We start from the raw sequence: 18415 nt of genomic DNA on the forward strand, positions 1-18415 counted from the left end.
GTATATTATTAAGCCATGAATTTTATGAAATCCTGCCATTTTTGCCAATATAGATGAACCTTGAGGGCATTATGCTAAGTGAAATAAGTCAGAGAAAGACAGATAACTATATGATATCATTTTTTATGAAATCTAAAAAAGCTAAGCTGAGGGGCCAGCCCTGGAGCACAGTGGTCAGTGTGCTAAGGTCGCCCCCCCTGCTTGGCTGGGTTGGAGCCCAGGTTTCTCCTGTCAGATCCAGGCATGAACCTAGACACCACAACAAAATAGAGGAAGATTTGCACAGATGTTACCTCAGAGGTAGTCTTCCTCAACACAATGAATAAATACATGAAAGAGAGAGTGGACGGAGGAAAGAAGGAAGGGAGGAAGGGAGGAAAGAAGGAAGGAAGACTCATAGGAACAGAGTAGAAGAATGGTGGTTTCCAGGGATCTGGGGGTGAGAGGAAAGGAGACAGGCTGGTAAGGGTACAAACTTTCAGTTCTAAGAGGAATAAGGTCTGGAGACCTAATGGATGATGTCACTGTGGTTAACAATATTGTTTCCTATACTTAAATTTGCTAAGCGTCAATCATAAGCCTTCTCACCAAATAAGGTAACTATGTGAGGTGATGGATGTGTTCATTAACTTGAGTGTGGCAATAATTTCACAATGTATACATATATCAATTCATCACGTTGTACACTTTAACTATACTACAATATTATTTGTCAACTATACCTCAATAAAGCAAGGGAAAAATTATTTTAAATAAGTCTTTGGCCCTAAAGCAACATACATCACTCCTGCTCTCAATCCGTTGGACAGAATGAGTCTCATGGCCTCAACTGGGCGTAGGGGCCTCTAGGATGAGGCCCCCACACGGAGCCACAGACCCTTCCCAGACTCTGAGATGGGGCCCAAACGCAGGATGCCACAGATGGGGGCAGAGAAGCCAGTGGCAGACAAGGAGCCGCAAGCTCACTTTCCTGGGAAACTGTGTTTTTAAACTACTGGTTGTATTTGTTGTTGGTGGTGCTGCTGTCAAGTGGGTTGTGACACATACTGACCCTGTGTACAGCACAGCCGAACCCTGCCTAGGCTTGGGGCACCATCCTCTCACCTCCTGGCGCTATATCAGACAACGCTTTGCTGCTATTCACGGTTTTCACGGCCAAGTTCTTCGGAAGTGGCTGGCCAGGTCCTTCTTCCTAGTCTGTCTGAGTCTGGAAGCTCAACATTGGTGGGAGGCGGGGCCTGTCTTCAGGGGAGGCCCTGTGCCCCACCCTCTTCTTTGCAGATCAGGAGAAGGGCTGAGGGCCCATGCCAAGGTCAGGGAGGGGGGTGGGAGGCACTGGGGATCCTTGAATCTGGTGGTCACCATCCATGTCTGACCGCAGTGAAAGACCATCAAGAATGAGCTGAGGAAAGTGTGGAGGGTAGAAGACGCCCTGAAGGAAGGAAAGGTTTCTCAGGAAAGTGACCTTATGCTTGTGGCAAAGCTTACGAACATGCTAGGACTGAATCAACCAAGTAATGCCAGTTCAGAAAGTGTACCAAAAAGGAGGGCTCATATCCTTCAAAACAAATAAGACTACATAAAGAGCTGGGTTGTTATAAAATAAACTAGTAAGTTGGGTTAGAAGAGCGGTTTTACTTCACAGGGTCATAAAAATGCCATTTGCGATGAGGAAATTAGAGACAGGATGGTCTGAGATATGCCAGGTATCACAGATTTTAAACCTGTATATCTAAGAAGCTAATCACAAAGATCCCTCTCTGGCTATTAATGCTAATAAAGAAGGTTTCATCCCTCAAAAGTCTACAGTGTCCTATAGACTATACTTTTGATACTTCCATGTGCACACAAATCACTGAAAGGTATTGTCATCAAGCAGGTTTTCATTCAGTGAGTATGGGAGTAGAACAAGGGATTCTCCATGTCTAACGAGCCCCTAGGGGACGCTGGGGAGGCTGGTCCTTGAACATCTTGCAAGCTCAAACTTACAGGCACTAATGGGAAAACCTGCAGCTTGTGAAACAGGGGTCAGAAGCAGAATGTAGATTGCCCATCTCACTCGGGGATGTAATACAAGACCCAACTATACATGGCTACAAGAAACTCACGTTAATTATAATGATGTACGTAGGATCAAAGAAAATTTATGAGAGAGAAAAGATATGCAATAAAAACACTAACAACATTAAGATGAGTGGTTATATTAATATGAGACAAAGCACACATCAGAGCGAGGATAATTAACAGACATAAAGAGGGGCATTAAATAATGATAAAAGGAACAATTCCACAGGAAGACTAAAGAATCCTAATTGTATGAGCACGTAACACAGAGCTTCAAAGCACATGAGTCAAAACCGGATAAAACCAAAAGGTAAAATCTGCAATTTTAGCGGAACAATTCAACATTCCTCTCTCAATAACCGATAGGACAAGTGAACAGAAAATTAGCAAGGGTATACAAAAACTGAACATCATCAACCAAGTGGATCTGGCTGCCATTTACTGAACATAGCACCCACTGAAAGCAGACGCACATTCTTTTCAAGTGCACATAGAACTTCATCAACATAGGCCATATCCTCGATTATAAAACAAACTTTAACAAATTTCAAACAATTCAAGTCATACAAACCATATGAAATCATACTAAACAAAGCATATAAAGTCATATTATCTTACTGTGGCACACAAGATTCCATAATGCACCCACCCCCAAAAAAAATTTCTGCCCCCTGGTGTATAATCCTATATAATCTCCGAGACTGTGACTATGACGGGATACCACTCCTGTGATTAGGGTAGGTTATATGCTACGGTGTACTTTTAGAAATGGAGATTATCTGGGTGGGTCTGACCTAAACACATAAGGTCTTAAAACGGAGTCTAGAGGTCAGAGACAGAGGAACTCAGACAGTCAGTGTGAGAGTGATTTTGATGGACGGGGATTCTCCATTGATGGCTCTGAAGATGGACAGGACCACACGGAAAGGAATGCAGGTGGACTTTAGCATCTACGAATCTATCCCAGCTGGTAGCCACAAAGAAAGAGAATGACTACAGTCCCAAAGCCACGAGGAACTGACTTCTGCACAAAAGCATGAGCTTGGAAGAGTATCCGGAGTTCCAGATGAGAACACATTTCAGCAGGCACGTTGATTTCAGCCTTCTGACAACCTGAGCAGAGAACTCAGGCATACCATTCCTAGATTTCTCACCTACGGAACTGTGAGCTAATAAAAGCTGCTGTTTTAAGCTGCTAAGTGTATGGTGCTTTGCTACATAGAAATGGAATACTTTTTCTCCAGTCTTGATGAGATATGATTGACAGGCATCACTGTATAAGTTGACGGTGTACAGTATGATGCTTTGATTTCTATAGATTGAGAAGTGATTACCGCAAGACGTTCTGCTAACATCTGTCTTTGCCTATAGATAAAAAGAAAAGAAAGAAAACGGAGGAAAAAATGTTCTCCTTGTCATGAGAACTCATAGAATTTAGTGTGCTGACCATAATAAAAGCAAACTTAGAATAAAAACAGAAAAACAACAGGAAAATCTCCAAACACTTGGGAAATAAGCCACACATGTCAAAATCATTCATGGGTCAAGGGAAATTAGAAAATGTTTTTAACTGATCAAAAATGAAGTATGTAACATATCAAAATATGTGGGATGCAGCTAACACAGTGCTTAGAGGGGAACGTACAACTTCAAATGCCCATATTACAAAATAAGAAATGTCTCAAATTAGCAATCTAAGCTTCCAGTGAGAAACTAGACAAAGAAGAGCAAAATAAACCGAAAGTAACGAGAAGAAAGAAGAGATAAGAGTGGAAATCAATGAAACTGGAAAAGGAAAAACAATAGAGAAAATCAATGAAACCAAAGCTGTTTCTTTGAAACTATCAATAAAATTGATAAACCTCTCGTAAGATGGACAAAAGAGAGAAGAGACAAGTAGCCACTGTTGGAAATGAAGGAGGTGCCCTCACGACAGACCCCTGAGACATTCAAGGGAAAATAAGGGGCTACTACAAACAAAGCCCCACACATAATTTCTGAAACTTAGGAGAAAACTGGCCCACTCTTCAAAAACAAGCTCCCAAAACTCATCAAGGAGAAAGAGATTATCTCAGTCACCTTATATCTAGTAAACAATTTGATTTTGTAACTAAAAACCTTCTGGAAAAGAAATCTCCAGACCCAGACGGTTTCACTGGTAAATTACAGCAAACAAGTAACATCACTTCTACCCAATCTTCTCCAGAAAACAGAAGAGGAAGGACTATCATTCAACTCATTTTATGAGGCCAGCATTACCTTGACACGAAAACCAGATAAAGGCAGTGTACAAACACTTCAGACCAATCTCTCTCATGAATACAGACACAAAACTTCTCAATGACATATTAGAAAACCAGAAACAGAAGTATATAAGTAGCACACACCATCACCAACTGGGGTTTCTCCCAAGGATGCAAAGCTGGTTCAGTATTAGAAAAGCAATCAGTGTAATCCACGATGTTAACCGTATAAAGAAGGAAAACCACACGATCAAGTCATGCAGAAAAAGCATTTCAGAAAACTCAAGTTTCTTTCACAATAAAAACTCAGCAAACCAGAACTAACAGGGGCCTTCCGCATCCTGATAAAGGGCATCTACAGAAAACCCATAGCTAACGTCATATGTAACACTGAAGGAGGAAAGGCTTCCTCCCTGAAATCTGCAAAAAGGCAAGGATGTCCACTCTCACCACTGCTATTACACGTCAGCCTGGAAGTCCTCATCAGCACAAGAAGTCAGAGAGAGAGAGAAACGGCATATGGATTACAAAGGAGGAAAGAAAATCACCCTTATTGGCAGACGGCGTGATTGTCTTTGCAGAAAATCCCAAGGAATCTACAAACAAAAGCTCCTAGAATTGATAAAATCAGGTTAGCAAGATCACCAATTAACATAGCAACACACAAAATCTATTGCATGTCCGTATGCTAACAGTAAACGATCAGAAACTAATATCTTTTGAAAATAATACAATTTTCGAGGCCAACCCCTCGGCCGAGTGGTTAAAAGTTCAGCGCACTCTGCTTCGGTGGCCCAGGTTCATGGGTTCAGCTCCTGAGTGTGGACCTACTCCACTCATCAGCCGTGCTGGGAAGGCGTCCCACATATAAAATCGTGGACGACTGGCACAGACGTTAGCTCAGGGCTAATCTTCCTCAACCAAATAAACAACCAAAAGAGGAAAGTTGGCATTGGACGTTAGCTCAGGGTGCATCTACCTCGCCACAAAAAATCATAATACACTTTTCAACGGCTCCCAAACGATCAAGTAGTTGGATGTAAATCTACAATATTGTGTGTACCAGCTGTGTGTTTAAGCTGCAGCTGCTGATGAAAGAAATAAAAGGAGACCTAGACAAATGGTGAGCCTTCCCACAATCATGAATTGGAAGGCTCAGCATCTCTCCCAATTGATATGCAATTCCTGTTAAAAGACCAACAGGATTCGTAGATCTAGAAAAGTAGACTCAAAACAATTCTCAAAAAGAAGAATAAAATTGGAGTACTCACATCACTCAACTTTAAGAATCACTGTAGAGCCAGCCCTGAAGGCCTACAGGTGAAAGTTCGGCACGCTCTGCTCTGGCAGCCCAGTTTCGGTTCCCGGGCACGGAACCACACCACTCATCTGTCAGTAGCCCTGCTGTGGCAGCAGTTCACAGAGAAAAGCCGGAAGAACTGACAACTACACACAACATGTACTGGGGCTTTGTGGGGGGAGAAAGGAAGATTGACAACAGATGTTAGCTTAGAGCAAATCCTTCCCTGCAAAAAGTTAAAAAAGAATCACTGTGAAGCTACATTAAAGACACTGTGGTACTGGCAATCAGATAGACACAGAGATCAACATAACACAATGAGGAGTGCAGAAAGAGATAAAGAGAGAATCGAATGTTTTTAATGGTATCAGATTAATTGGACTGCCATATGCAAAGAAAACTAATCTGTACCAAAACTCACATTTTATACAGATATTAACTCAATATGGATCATAGACCTAAATGTAAAAAGTAAATCTATCAAACTTTCAGAGGAAAACATAGGAGAAAATCTTCCTGACGCTGGGTTAAGAAAAGGGTTCTTAGACATGACACCAAAAGCATGTCCACAAAAGAAAAAAAGAAGACTCTTGCTCTGCAAATGACACTGTTAGAAAACAAAAAGATAGCTCCAGATCCAGAAAAAATATTTGTAAATCACATACCTGATAAAAGACTTGTATCCAAGATATATAAATGACTCTCACACTTAACTGTAACAAAAACAACGCAAATTTTTAAATAGGCCAAAGATCTGAGCTGAGACTTTGCCAGAGGATAGACAGCTGGCAGATAAGCACGCGAAAAGCTGTTAATTCTCACAAAGATCACCCTCCACTCCTGAACAACCTGACTCCAAGTACTTAAATGACCGCTCAAGGTGCCTGAAACAACCCAAGGCTCCTAGGCCCACATCACTCTTGCCCCTACTGGTGCTTTTCCCCCCAAGGCACTCTCAGAATAGATCAATCACCTGAGAGAGTATGAAAAACTTGAACTTTTTCAGACCCATCAGCAGCCAAGTATTGGCTTCCCCACCCCAACACACACAACCTCCAATCAGCCAATAGTAGGAGAAAGACAGAATGGGAGGCGGGGCCTGCCTGGTCTCCATGGTAATCCCTGGCAGGTGGAAGTGAGCAGGAGGCTCCATGTAGCCTTGGTAGTGCTGGATCCAGAGGTCTTAATGGAAGTGTTTGGAGGGTAGGCAGGGAATTTATGGGGGGACAGGGTGGGAGGAAGAGAGGTAGAGGAGCAATGAGGGGGCAAAGAGGTTTCATAAGGGGGTGTTATAGGTAGAGAAGTAACTGGAACGAGCACGTGTTTAGGAGAACAGGAAGGCTGTATAGGCAGACAGAGAAGGAGTTCAAAGGGTCAGGAAGCTGGTTACAGAGGGACAGAGATGGTGCTACAGGGAGACAGGGCGGGCTTTTATAAGGAGACAGAGAGCAGGCTATGAGTGCCCACGGAGAGGACAGATGCTCACAGAAGATCTTAGAGGAGCCGAGGGAGAGGTTATGGGAGACGGGAGGGAGGGAGGAGTTTAGGGGTGAATGGGAAGTTTCAGAGCAGGACCATGACAGACTCACAGGGATGAAGTGAAGGACAGTAGAAATGGGGCAAGCAGACAGCTATTGCAGACATTAGAGGTTTGATAGAGTAAGGATATGATAAGGGCACAATGAAGCTTTTACAGACGACAAGTGAGAGTGTTAAAGTGTTGAATGAGGGTCGGTTTGTAGAGTATTTATAGGGGCAAAGAGAAGGCTGCTTTGGGGAACGACGAGGGTGTTATAAGAAGAAAGTGTGACAGTGGGTCAGCTGAGGTTTCAGGGAGGCCGAGTGACAGTCATCAGAGTCAGTAAGGGATTTGGGGGGACAGTGGAAGGGGCAAGAGAGACATACTTCAGGTTTCACCAAGGCTGTTTTAGAAGAAGGGGGAAGGTTATAGGAGACTGGGAAAGGGGAACAGGGAACAGAGAGGGATTATAGGGCATGGGGACGGAGGTACCAGGAGCTCTAGGGGACAGGGAAGTATTAAACGGGATGGGGAGAAGTTAGAGGGGACATGGTGGGAGTAAGAGGGATTCGGTGAAAGTTTTAAAGGGACTCAACGAAGAATTTATGGGAGCCAAAAGGGTGAAAGGGAGGAGGTCAAAGGGGATGGAAGAGTCCAGAAGCCATACTGAGCCATAACCCACTCCCCGCCCTCAGTCACTTGAAAGTATGTGTGAGGCAGATGGTGAGTCTGATGAGGAACCTGAAGATCACTTTATCCTGGTGCTCGTGGCCTACTTGGTGTGCTGTCCCTTAGGAGCTGTGGCCATGTACTATTCTGAACAGGTGAATCGGCATCACGTCATTCCTCCCCGCCCCTCCCTCCCCATCCTTCCTTTACCCTCAACAAACTTCATCCACATTCTTGCTCCTGTGGGTTCAGGTCCCCACCCTGGATCCTTACAGTACCAAATCTCACCCCCAACCAACAACCCTTTAAACCCATCTATTCCTCTTCTGCCTCTTCTGAAACTCAGACAAGGAAACACAACTATAAGAATGAACGAGACCTGGCAGCCGAGGCTTCCCGCTATGCCTTCATATTTGCGATTGCAGCAATTCTGGTGGTATGCATCGGTATATTACTCCTCGTGATTCTCTTGACAGTGGCCATACTTTCTCGGTAACCTGCCCTCCAGCTCATGAGCAAATCACCAAATATATACAGCAGCATTACTTAGATGGCTCTAAGTATCCATTTGGGCTAAATGGGACATCAGCTCCTCAGTGTCTAGAGTGCCAAGTGTTGCCAGCCTGAGCAAGCACCTTGAGGTTGTGGAAGTGGGGAGGAAGTGTAACGCAGCCCATTTGACCTGTGCTCAAGACCAACTCTGGGACCCTGCCAAGGGATGGGACCATGGGAAGTAGGGTACGGCACTGTTTCCCCAGGGTACCCTCCCCTCCTGCCCACATTCATGCATTTGTGCCATAAACCTATTTATGCTGACCAGGGGCCTTGACCATGCCGCGTGACTCTGGGGACATAGCAGTGACCACTTCAGGTCCAATCCCACCCTTCAGAACTTAGAAACCAAGGTGGCAGACAGACACATCACCAGACAGTGACAGTCCACAGTGGTCCAATCTCGAAGGGGGAATCTAGGGAGGTGGGTTGTAAGAGGCCAGACCTAATCTGGGAACTTGTGATCTCCCAGAAATCCAGGGAGTCAGGCAGCTGTCGGTGAACTGGTTAGAATTCGCATCAGGTTATGACTGTAGAGAGCTTCTGTAACAGGTATGGACTGCCTCCTCTCCCACCTCTCCCACCACCCAGCAATGCTTGCCATTTAGTAATCATTCAACAAATACATTCTGAGTGCCTACAATGTACCAGACACTGTACCAGGAAATAGGAATGCAACAGAGCAACATAAGAAGATCTCTTTCTGATGGAGCTTACATTCTGGCAGGGAAGGAAACCAGAAACAAATAGACCTCTAAACACACAAGATAATTACAGGGAATGGTAAATGCTATGGGGAAAATAAAACAGAGAAATAAGCTAGAGCAGTGCCAGTACTGGTCCACCAACTGTTTATGTTTACAACCAGATGAGTGCAGAAACTGCCAGTAACTGCTTCAAAACTTACAGCAACTTGATGGGCCGGCCCCATGGCTGAGTGGTTAAGTTCACGCTCTCCGTTTCGGTGGCACAGGGTTTCGTGGATTCAAATCCTGGGCGAGAACATGGCACCGCTCGTCAAGCCAAGCTGAGGTGTCGTCCCACATGCCACAACTGGAAGGGCTCACAGCTAAAAATGCACAACCATGTACCGGGGGGCTTTGGGAAGAAAAAGGAAAAATAAAATCTTTAAAAAACACTTACAGCAACTTGACATTTTCATGACATCCAAGTATGTGATCAGGAGCCTTGTGTAGGTGAACAGGGTACAGACCAAAAGGAACAGTCCATCACAGATTGGAAATATGAACAAACAGGTCCTACTCCACAACAATGAATAGTTTCTGATGCACTGCCCTAGTGGGCAATGCCAGCTAGGAGGTAGATTGCTTAGGGTCATGGTAGTGGCTGTAACAAATAAATCCCACTATTTCAATAGTCTAAAAAAGAGAAGTCTATTGCACACTCACAGAACCTCCCAATGTGAGCACGTGGTGGCCCACATATTAGGTCAGGGATCCAGGCTCCTCCTGCTTGGTGGTTCCACCATCTCCGAAGGGCTCAGGGTCCTTTGAACCCAGGCAGATGATGAGAGTTTGGAGAACCCGCACTTGCTTCTTAAAATGCTTGGCCTGAAAGTGAACCCTTGTACACTCCTGGTGGCAATATCAAGTTCAACAGCCACTATGGAAAACGGTATGGAGGTCCTCAAAAAACTAAAAATTAAATTCCCATATGATTGAGAAGCCCACTTCTGGGTATTTATCCCAAGGAATTAAAATCACTGTTTCAACAAGAAGTCTGGACTCCTCCTTCATTGCAGCATTATTCAAATTAGACGAGATATGGAAACAACCTAAGTGTCCATCAACAGATAGATAGAGAAAGAAGGTGCGGGTTATATATGCACAAAGGAACATTAGTAAGCCGTGAATCATATGAAATCCTGTCATTTCTGCCAACATAGATAGACCTTGAGGGCATCATGCTAAGTGAAAGAATTCAAAGTCAAATACCTATATGATGTCACCTATATATGGAATCCAAACTAGGCAAGCTCAGAGAAAGAGAAGGTAGAATGGTGGTTCCCAGGGATCTAGGGAGTGGGAGAAATGAGGACAGGCTGGTAAAGGGCACGAACTTTCAGTTAGGAGATGAATAAGGTCTGGAGATCTAATGGATAATGTGACTGTAGTTAACAATACTGTTTCCTATACTTAAAACTGGCTAAGAGTAGAGCATAAGCATTGTCACCCAAAAAAGGTAACTATGAGTTGATGGATGTGTTCATTAACTTGGTGGTAATTATTTCACAATCTACACATATACGAAATCACCATGTTGTATACTATAAATATATTACAGTATTCTTAATCAACTATACCTCAATAAAGCGGGGGAAAAAATATTTTAAACAAGTCTTTGGCCCTAAAGCGACATACATAACATCTGCTCTCAGTCCATTGGACAGAAGTAGACTCATAGCCTCAACTGGGCATACAGGCCTCTGGGACGAAGCCCTCAGACAGAGCCACAGATGCTTCCCAGACTGTGACATTGAGGCCAACTGCAGGATGCCACACATGGGGTCGAGAGGCCAGCAGCAGACCAGGAGCTACAGGCCGCCCCCTGATGATACTGCGGGGAAGCCTCTGGCACAGGATTACTGAGCCTCCTGTGCCACCTCGGTCATTTTCCACTCACGGGCATCCTGGCTTGCCTCGGCTCTCTCCAAATGCACCCAGCCACCCCACCCCACCCACTGAGGCTCAGATTCACAGCCAACACTGGCCTCTGGGGAGACCTATGGTGATTCAGATGCGGTGCCTCATTCCCCTGGGCAAAAGAAGCAGCTCCCACTCATTCCAGGTCCTGCCTGGTCCTGGGCAATGTGCACAACCTAAACAGTGGTAGGTGGCAGCCATGCCCAACCACTGTCACTGCCCCACGTCTGCCTCTACCCCCACAGACCCAGAGAACCAACCTCCAGGAGACATTATCCAGGTCAGGTCAGCTCTCACAACACCCTTTACATCAGGGCCTCTTCTACCCTCTGCACTTTCCTCAGCTTGTCCTTGATAGTCTTCCACTGAGGTCACTCGTGGACAGTGACCCCCAGATTCAAGGACCCCCAGTGCCTCCCACCCACCTCCCTGCCTTGGGATGGGCCCTCGGCCCTTCTCCTGACATGCAAACAAGAGGCTGGTGCACAGGGCCTCCCCCGAGGACAGCAACACAACCCCTATGGTGACCTCAGCACTCCTTTAGGCCCACCAGCCCAGCGTCTACATCCAACAAAATTTGTGGAATTTTCAAGCTCCTGGAGTGAGGATTTTCTGTCTTAGGAAGAGGAAGGGTTGGGGAGAGAATAAAGTGCAGAGAGTGGGATGAAAGATTCCCTGACTTTCAATGCCCCAGCTCTAGGCCAGGTTCCAGCAGCCTACTAGTATGGGACCTACTGAGCTACAGAGGTCTTTCCCTTACTGCGAAAGCCACAGACGGGGCAGCTCATGGGTGCTGCAGCCAGCCTGCCTGGGCTGAGGTCCCCGGTCAGGACCTTGTGCTGAAGCCAACTAACGCTACTGTGTCTCAGCTTCCTCACCTGCATAGTAACAGACTCTCATGGAGTGTTGTGAGGATTCAGGGAGTTCACAGACCCTGGCCTGTTGTGAGTGCTACGAGAGTGCTTCCTGTTAAAATGGTTGGTTGCAACATGACAGAGACACAGCTGCCCCTCCCCAGAGCAAAGGTGGTGAAGGCTGGTCTCCGAGTGTATTACCTCTCCATTGCAATGCCCAACACCTCCACAGCAGGGACAGCTTTGCACCTGCCTGAACATGCCTGGGCTGGACTTGGAGCTCCTCTCCTGGCAACCAGGGCCACCATTGAGGTGACTTGCATACGATTTAGAGCACCAAACCCAATGAGCAAGGCTTCAAAACCTGAAGGGCCTCTGACCTGGCATTTGCAGCCACTCCCTGTTCTCTTTCCCCATCTAGGACATGCAGCCCTTCCCTGCAAAGGGACTCACTCCCATCACCATGTAGCAGCAGGCATGCCAAGGGACGAGAAACTTGACCACTCACACCTGTGTCCCTTCTTAACTGTCCAAAAGAAGGACATAGCCTTATGTGGTGGGGTCATGAGGACACAAGCCTCAGGCCTGGCAGTGTCCCTGAAGTCATCTATGGAAAAAAACCTATAAGCCCTGCTTTACAAGGAATATGTAAGATCTTACTTATGTGCCTCTTCCTTATCATAGAAACTGTTAGTTGGTGAAATCCTTATACTGGGTTTTGCTTGTGCTGGACTCAATATTTCTTACTTCTAGACGAAAATTAGCACTCTCCTAATGAAAGGAACAGGAAAGAACTACTAAAACACCCAGGAAAAAAAGTAAGAAAATGGCAATAAGTACATGCTAAAAATGGCTACTTAAATGTCAGGGGACTAAGGCCTCCACTCGAAAGGCAACGGGTGGCCAACTGGATAAAAATACAAGACCCATTATACGCTGCATACAAAAGACACACTTCTGACCTAAAAGCACCAACAAACTGAAAGTAAAGGGATGGAAAAAGATACTTGGTGCAAATGGCAAAGAAAAGAAAGCTGCAGTAGCGGTACATATATCAGACAAAATAGACTTTAAAACAAAAACTCTAACAGGAGACAAAGAAGGGCACTACATAATGATAAAGGTCACAATCCAACAAGAGGATATAACACTTGTAAATATCTATGCACCCAACATAGGAGCACCTAAATATATAAAGCAGTTATTAACATCATAAAAGGAGAAATAGACAGTAATACAATAACAGTAGGGGACTTTAGCACTCCACTTACACCAAAGGATGGATCACGCAAACAGAAGATCAATAAGGAAACATTGCCCTTAAATGACACATTAGACCAGGGGGATTTAGTAGATATATACGGAACATTCCATCCAAAAACCATACAATACAAATTCTTTTCAAATGCACATGAAACATTCTCCAGGATTGTTCACATAATAGGCCACAAAACAACTCTCAATAAATTTAAGAAGATTGAAATAATACCAAGCATCTTTTCTGACCAAAAAGCTATGAAACTAGAAATGAAGTACCAGAATAAAATCAGAAAAGCCACAAATGTGTGGAGAGTAAGCAAAGTGATACTGAACAACGACTGGGTCAATGAAGAAATTGAAGGAGGAATCAAAAAAGACCTGGAGACAAAGGAAAATGAAAATATGGCATACAAAAATCTATGGGATACAGCAAAAGCGATTCTAAGAGGGAAAGTTATAGCAATTCAGGCCTACCTCAACAAACAAGCAAAGTCCCAAATACACAATATAACAGTGCACCTAAAAGAACTCGAAAAAGAAGAACAAACAAGGGCTAAAATCAGTAGAACGCAGGAAATAATAAAAATCAGGACAGAAACAAATGAAATAGAGACTAAGAAAACACTAGAAAAAATCAATGAAACCAAGAGCCGGTTCTTTGAAAAGATAAACAAAAGTGACAAAACTTTAGCTAGAGTCACAAAGAAAAAAAGAGAAAAGGTTCAAATAAATAAAATCAGATGAAAGAGGAGAAATTACCACGGACATCTCAGAAATGAAAAAGATCATAAGAGAATACTACAAAAAGCTATAGGCCAACAAATTGGATAATCTAGAAGAATTGCATAAATTCTTAGAATCCTACAACCTCCCAAAACTAAATCAAGAAGAAATAGAGAATTTGAATACACCAATCACCAGTAGGGAGAGCGAAACAGTCATCAAAAACCTCCCCAAAACTAAAGTCCAGGACCAGACGGCTTCTCTGGTGAATTCTACCAAACATTCAAATAGGACTTAATACCTATCCTTTTCAAACTCTTCCAAAAGTTTGAAGAGAAGGGAAACCTTCCCAACTCATTCTAAGAAGCCAACATCACCTTGATACCAAAACCAGGCAGGGATAACACAAAAAAAGAAAATTACAGGCCGATATCACTGATGAAGATCAACGCAAAAGTCCTCAACAAAATACTAGCAAATCAAAGACAACAATACATTACAAAGATCATACACTATGATCAAGTGGGATTTATTCCAGGGTTGCAGGGATGGTTCAACAGCCGCAAAGCAATCAACGTGATACACCACATTAACAAAATGAGGAATAAAAATCACATGATCATCTCAACAGATGCAGAGGAAGCATTTGACAAGATACAGCATCCATTCATGATGAAAACTCTGAACAAAATGGGTAGCAAAGGAAAGTACTTCAACATAATAAAGGCTATATATGACAAACCCACAGCTAATATCAGTCTCAACGGACAAAAACTGAAAGCTATCCCTCTAAAAACAGGAAGCAGACAAGGAGGCATGCTTTCACCACTCTTATTTAACATAGCATCGGAAGTCTTAACCAGAGCAGTCAGTCAAGCAAACGAAATAAAATGGATCCAAATTGGAAAGGAAGAACTGAAACTGTCACTATTTTCAGACGACATGATTGTATATAGAGAAAACCCTAAAGAACCCACTAAAAAACTTTTAGAAATAATAAATGAATACAATGAAGTTGCAGGATACAAAATCAACATACAAAAATCAGTTGTGTTTCTGTACACCAACAATGAAGTAGCAGAAAGAGAAATTAAGAATACAACCCCATTTACAATTGCAACAAAAAGAATAAAATACCTGGGAATAAACTCACCCAAAGAGGTGAAAGATCCATACATGGAAAACTATAAAACATTGTTGAAAGAAATTGAAGAAGACACAAAGAAATGGAAAGATATTCCGTGCTCTTGGATTGCAAGAATTAACATAGTTAAAATGTCCATACTTCCTAAAACAATCTACATATGCGATGCAATCCTTATCAAACTTCCAACATTTTTCACAGAAATACAACAAAGAATCCTAAAATTTATATGGAACAACAAAAGGCCCTGAATAGTCAAAGAATCCTGAGAAAAAAGAATAAAGCTGGAGGTATCACACTCTCTGATTTCAAAATATACTACAAAGCTATAGTAACCAAAACAGCATGGTACTGGCACAAAAACAGACAAGATCAATGGAACTGAATCGAAAGCCCAGAAAAAAACCCACGCATCTATGGACAGCTAATTTTTACCAAGAGCATCAAGAATATACAATGCAGAAAGGAAAGTCCCTTCAAGAAACCGTGTTGGGAAAACCGGACAGCCACATGCAAAAGAATGAAAATACACCATTATCTTACACCATATACAAAAATTAACTCAAAATGGATTAAAGACTTGAATGTAAGACCTGAAGACCGTAAACTTCTAGAAGAAAACATAGGCAGTACGCTCTTCGACATCGATCTTAGCAGCATATTTTCAAGTTCCATGTCTGACCGGGCAAGGGGAACAATAGAAAAAACAAACAAATGGGATGACATCAAACTAAAAAGCTTCTGCGCAGCAAAGGAAACCATCAACAAAACAAAAAGACAACCTAACACTTAGGAGAAGATATTTACAAACTACATATCTGATAAGGGGTTAATATCTAAAATATACAAAGAACTCATACATCTCAACAACAAAAAACTAACAACCCAATTAAAAAATGGGCAAAGCATCTGAACAGACATTTCTCCAAAGAAGATATACAGATGGGCAACAGGCACATGAAAAGATGTTCAACATCATTAACTATCGGGGAAATGCAAATCATCACCTCACTCCCATCAGAAGGGTTATAATTAACAAGACAGGAAACAACAAGTGTTGAGGGCTATGGGGAGAGAAGGGAACTCTCATACACTGCTGGTGGGAGTGCAAACTGGTGCAGCCACTATGGAAATCAGTACGGAGATTCCTCAAAAAATTAAGAATAGAACTACCATACGAACCTGCTATTCCATTGCTGGGTATTTATCCAAAGAATATGGAAACACAGGGGCTGGCACCGTGGCCAAGTGGTTGGGTTTGTATGCTCTGCTTCAGTGGCCATGGGTTTCGCTGGTTTGGATGCTGGGCACGGACATGGCACCATTCATCAGGCCATGCTGGGGCGGCGTCCCACATGTCACGGCTGGAGAGACCCACAACTAAAAATACACAACTATGTACCGGGGGGCTTTGGGGAGGAAAAGGAAAAATTTTTAAATCTAAAAAGTATATATATATGAAAATGCAAATGCATAAAGATACATACACCATTATGTTCATCACAGCACTATTCACAACAGCCAAGACTTGGAAGCAACCCAGTCGCCCATCAAGGGACGAATGGATAAAGAAGATGTGACATATATACACAATGGAATACTACTCAGCCATAAGAAACAATGAAATCCAGCCACTTGAGACAACCCAGATGGATCTCAAGGGTATCATGCTAAGACAAATAAGTCAGAGGGAGAAAGTCAAATACCATGTGATCTCACTCATAAGTAAAAGACAAAAACGGCAAACAAGCACATAGAAAAAGAAATTCGATTGGTGGTTACCAGAGGGGAATAGGGGAAGGAAGACAGTGAAAGGGGTTATTAGCTACATGTGTGTGGTGATGGATTGTAATTAGTCTTTGGGTGGTGAACATGATGTAATGTACACAGAAATTGAAATATAGTGATGTACAACTGAAATTTATATAACGTTATAAACCAAGTTACTGCAATAAAAAAGAAAGAATAAAAAAAGAAAGAAAGAAGATTGTTAATTAATGAAATCTCTATACTGGGTTTTGCTTGTGCTAGACTCAATATTCCTTTCTTCTAGAAGAAAATTAGCATCCTCCTAGTGCAAGTGACACGTGTCACATGTTGCCTTCCATGAGCTACACTTTCAAACAACTGAATTGTTTCGTTGAAACTCAATATTATATCAAACAATGATAATTTGAAGTTGTATGACTGGATGGAATTCAAGTGGACCCAGCTTCTCTCTTTAAGAGTACCGTCTTCAGAAGAATAAAAAGCTTGGTGAAAATTCCTAGGAGTTGAGATAAATAATCTTATTGTTCTTTTTGCTTTTTCATTTAATAAAACTATTATGAGACTTCATATCCTGAAACCTAAACTGAACACAGATATTTTGTGTTTTGATTGTTATTCCCACAACTTATGATGCTGATGACCCAGACTTCTGGGAGTTGGTGATCTAGGCCTGGCCTGGAGGCCCCTGAAAATCTTAGGGTCTGGATCCTTCCACCCATCTGCTCCTGCATCCCTAAGCTGTGGCACTCATCCACGTTGCCCAAAATGGCGGCTGGAGCCATCATATCTGCATCCGAGACAGTGGGACAGAGGAAGGCAAAGAAAAGGGAATGCTTGCTCCCTTTGAGGACACTTCTGGGAAGTTACACACAAAGACACACACACACACACACCTCTATCTGCTCCCATCATATTGGCCAGATATTAATCACATGGCCTCATCAGGCTGCCAGGGAATCTGGAAATTGAAGTCGTAGCTCCAGGTGGCCAAGTGTCTGGCTACAATGAGAATTTCAGGAATGAGGATCACTTATGTGTGCCACTTTAACTCTAGTCTAGAGTAACAAATATACTTGTTATATTTTTTGTTATAAAGACTGTTCACATCACTAGTAGAAAAAAGAACTAAAACATTATTAATTCCAGTTCAAAACTTGGAGAACATGCAGTGGTATGAATCTGACCAACTTTCGATCAATCAAATTAAAAGCCGAGATGGAAGTGTATGCGATTACCACACTGAGCACCAAACCGTGTGCTGGTCTGCTTTTCCTGGGCTCAGGTGGTGTCTCTACAACTGCATTCCACGGCGTGATGTTATGTTAGAGAAGATTCGTCTTACTACGTGAACAAACAAGCAAAACAGCCGAGGTGGACAAAGTTGTTCTCTCCCTCTGGCACGTTCCCCAACAATTACAGACACAATTAGCATGTCTAACTGCAGCTGGCATTGCTCTTCTCTGTGTGAAGGAGGGTTCATCAGATTAATGTCACTAGATTAAGTAGGCTGCACTGTTCTTAAAAAGGGGGTGGAATACTGAGTCAGTTTCTGTGTTTTTTAAATACAGCATGGGTCATTCACAATCTGGGGTCCAGGAAATGCAGAGCTGTAAACTTCAGAGTGCACTTTCCAGGCATTTAGTATTTTAAACCC

The 18415-nt window shown here is 43.1% G+C and overlaps 1 long non-coding RNA gene across 2 annotated transcripts; it reads left to right on the forward strand.

Moving 5' to 3' along the window:
• The first annotated feature begins 6719 nt into the window (after nucleotides 1-6719).
• Nucleotides 6720-9485, forward strand: LOC102150982 (uncharacterized). 2 transcript variants are annotated; one of them, XR_011422308.1, is made up of 5 exons: nucleotides 6720-6810; nucleotides 7822-7950; nucleotides 8142-8231; nucleotides 8820-8899; nucleotides 9321-9485. It is a non-coding gene; the product is annotated as an uncharacterized lncRNA (long non-coding RNA). The 2 variants fall into 2 exon arrangements; XR_001378990.3 differs by lacking the exon at nucleotides 8820-8899.
• The last annotated feature ends 8930 nt before the right edge of the window (nucleotides 9486-18415 follow it).

The sequence above is a fragment of the Equus caballus genome, chromosome 10 (genome assembly GCF_041296265.1).
Source record: "Equus caballus isolate H_3958 breed thoroughbred chromosome 10, TB-T2T, whole genome shotgun sequence".
Classification (NCBI taxonomy): domain Eukaryota; kingdom Metazoa; phylum Chordata; class Mammalia; order Perissodactyla; family Equidae; genus Equus; species Equus caballus.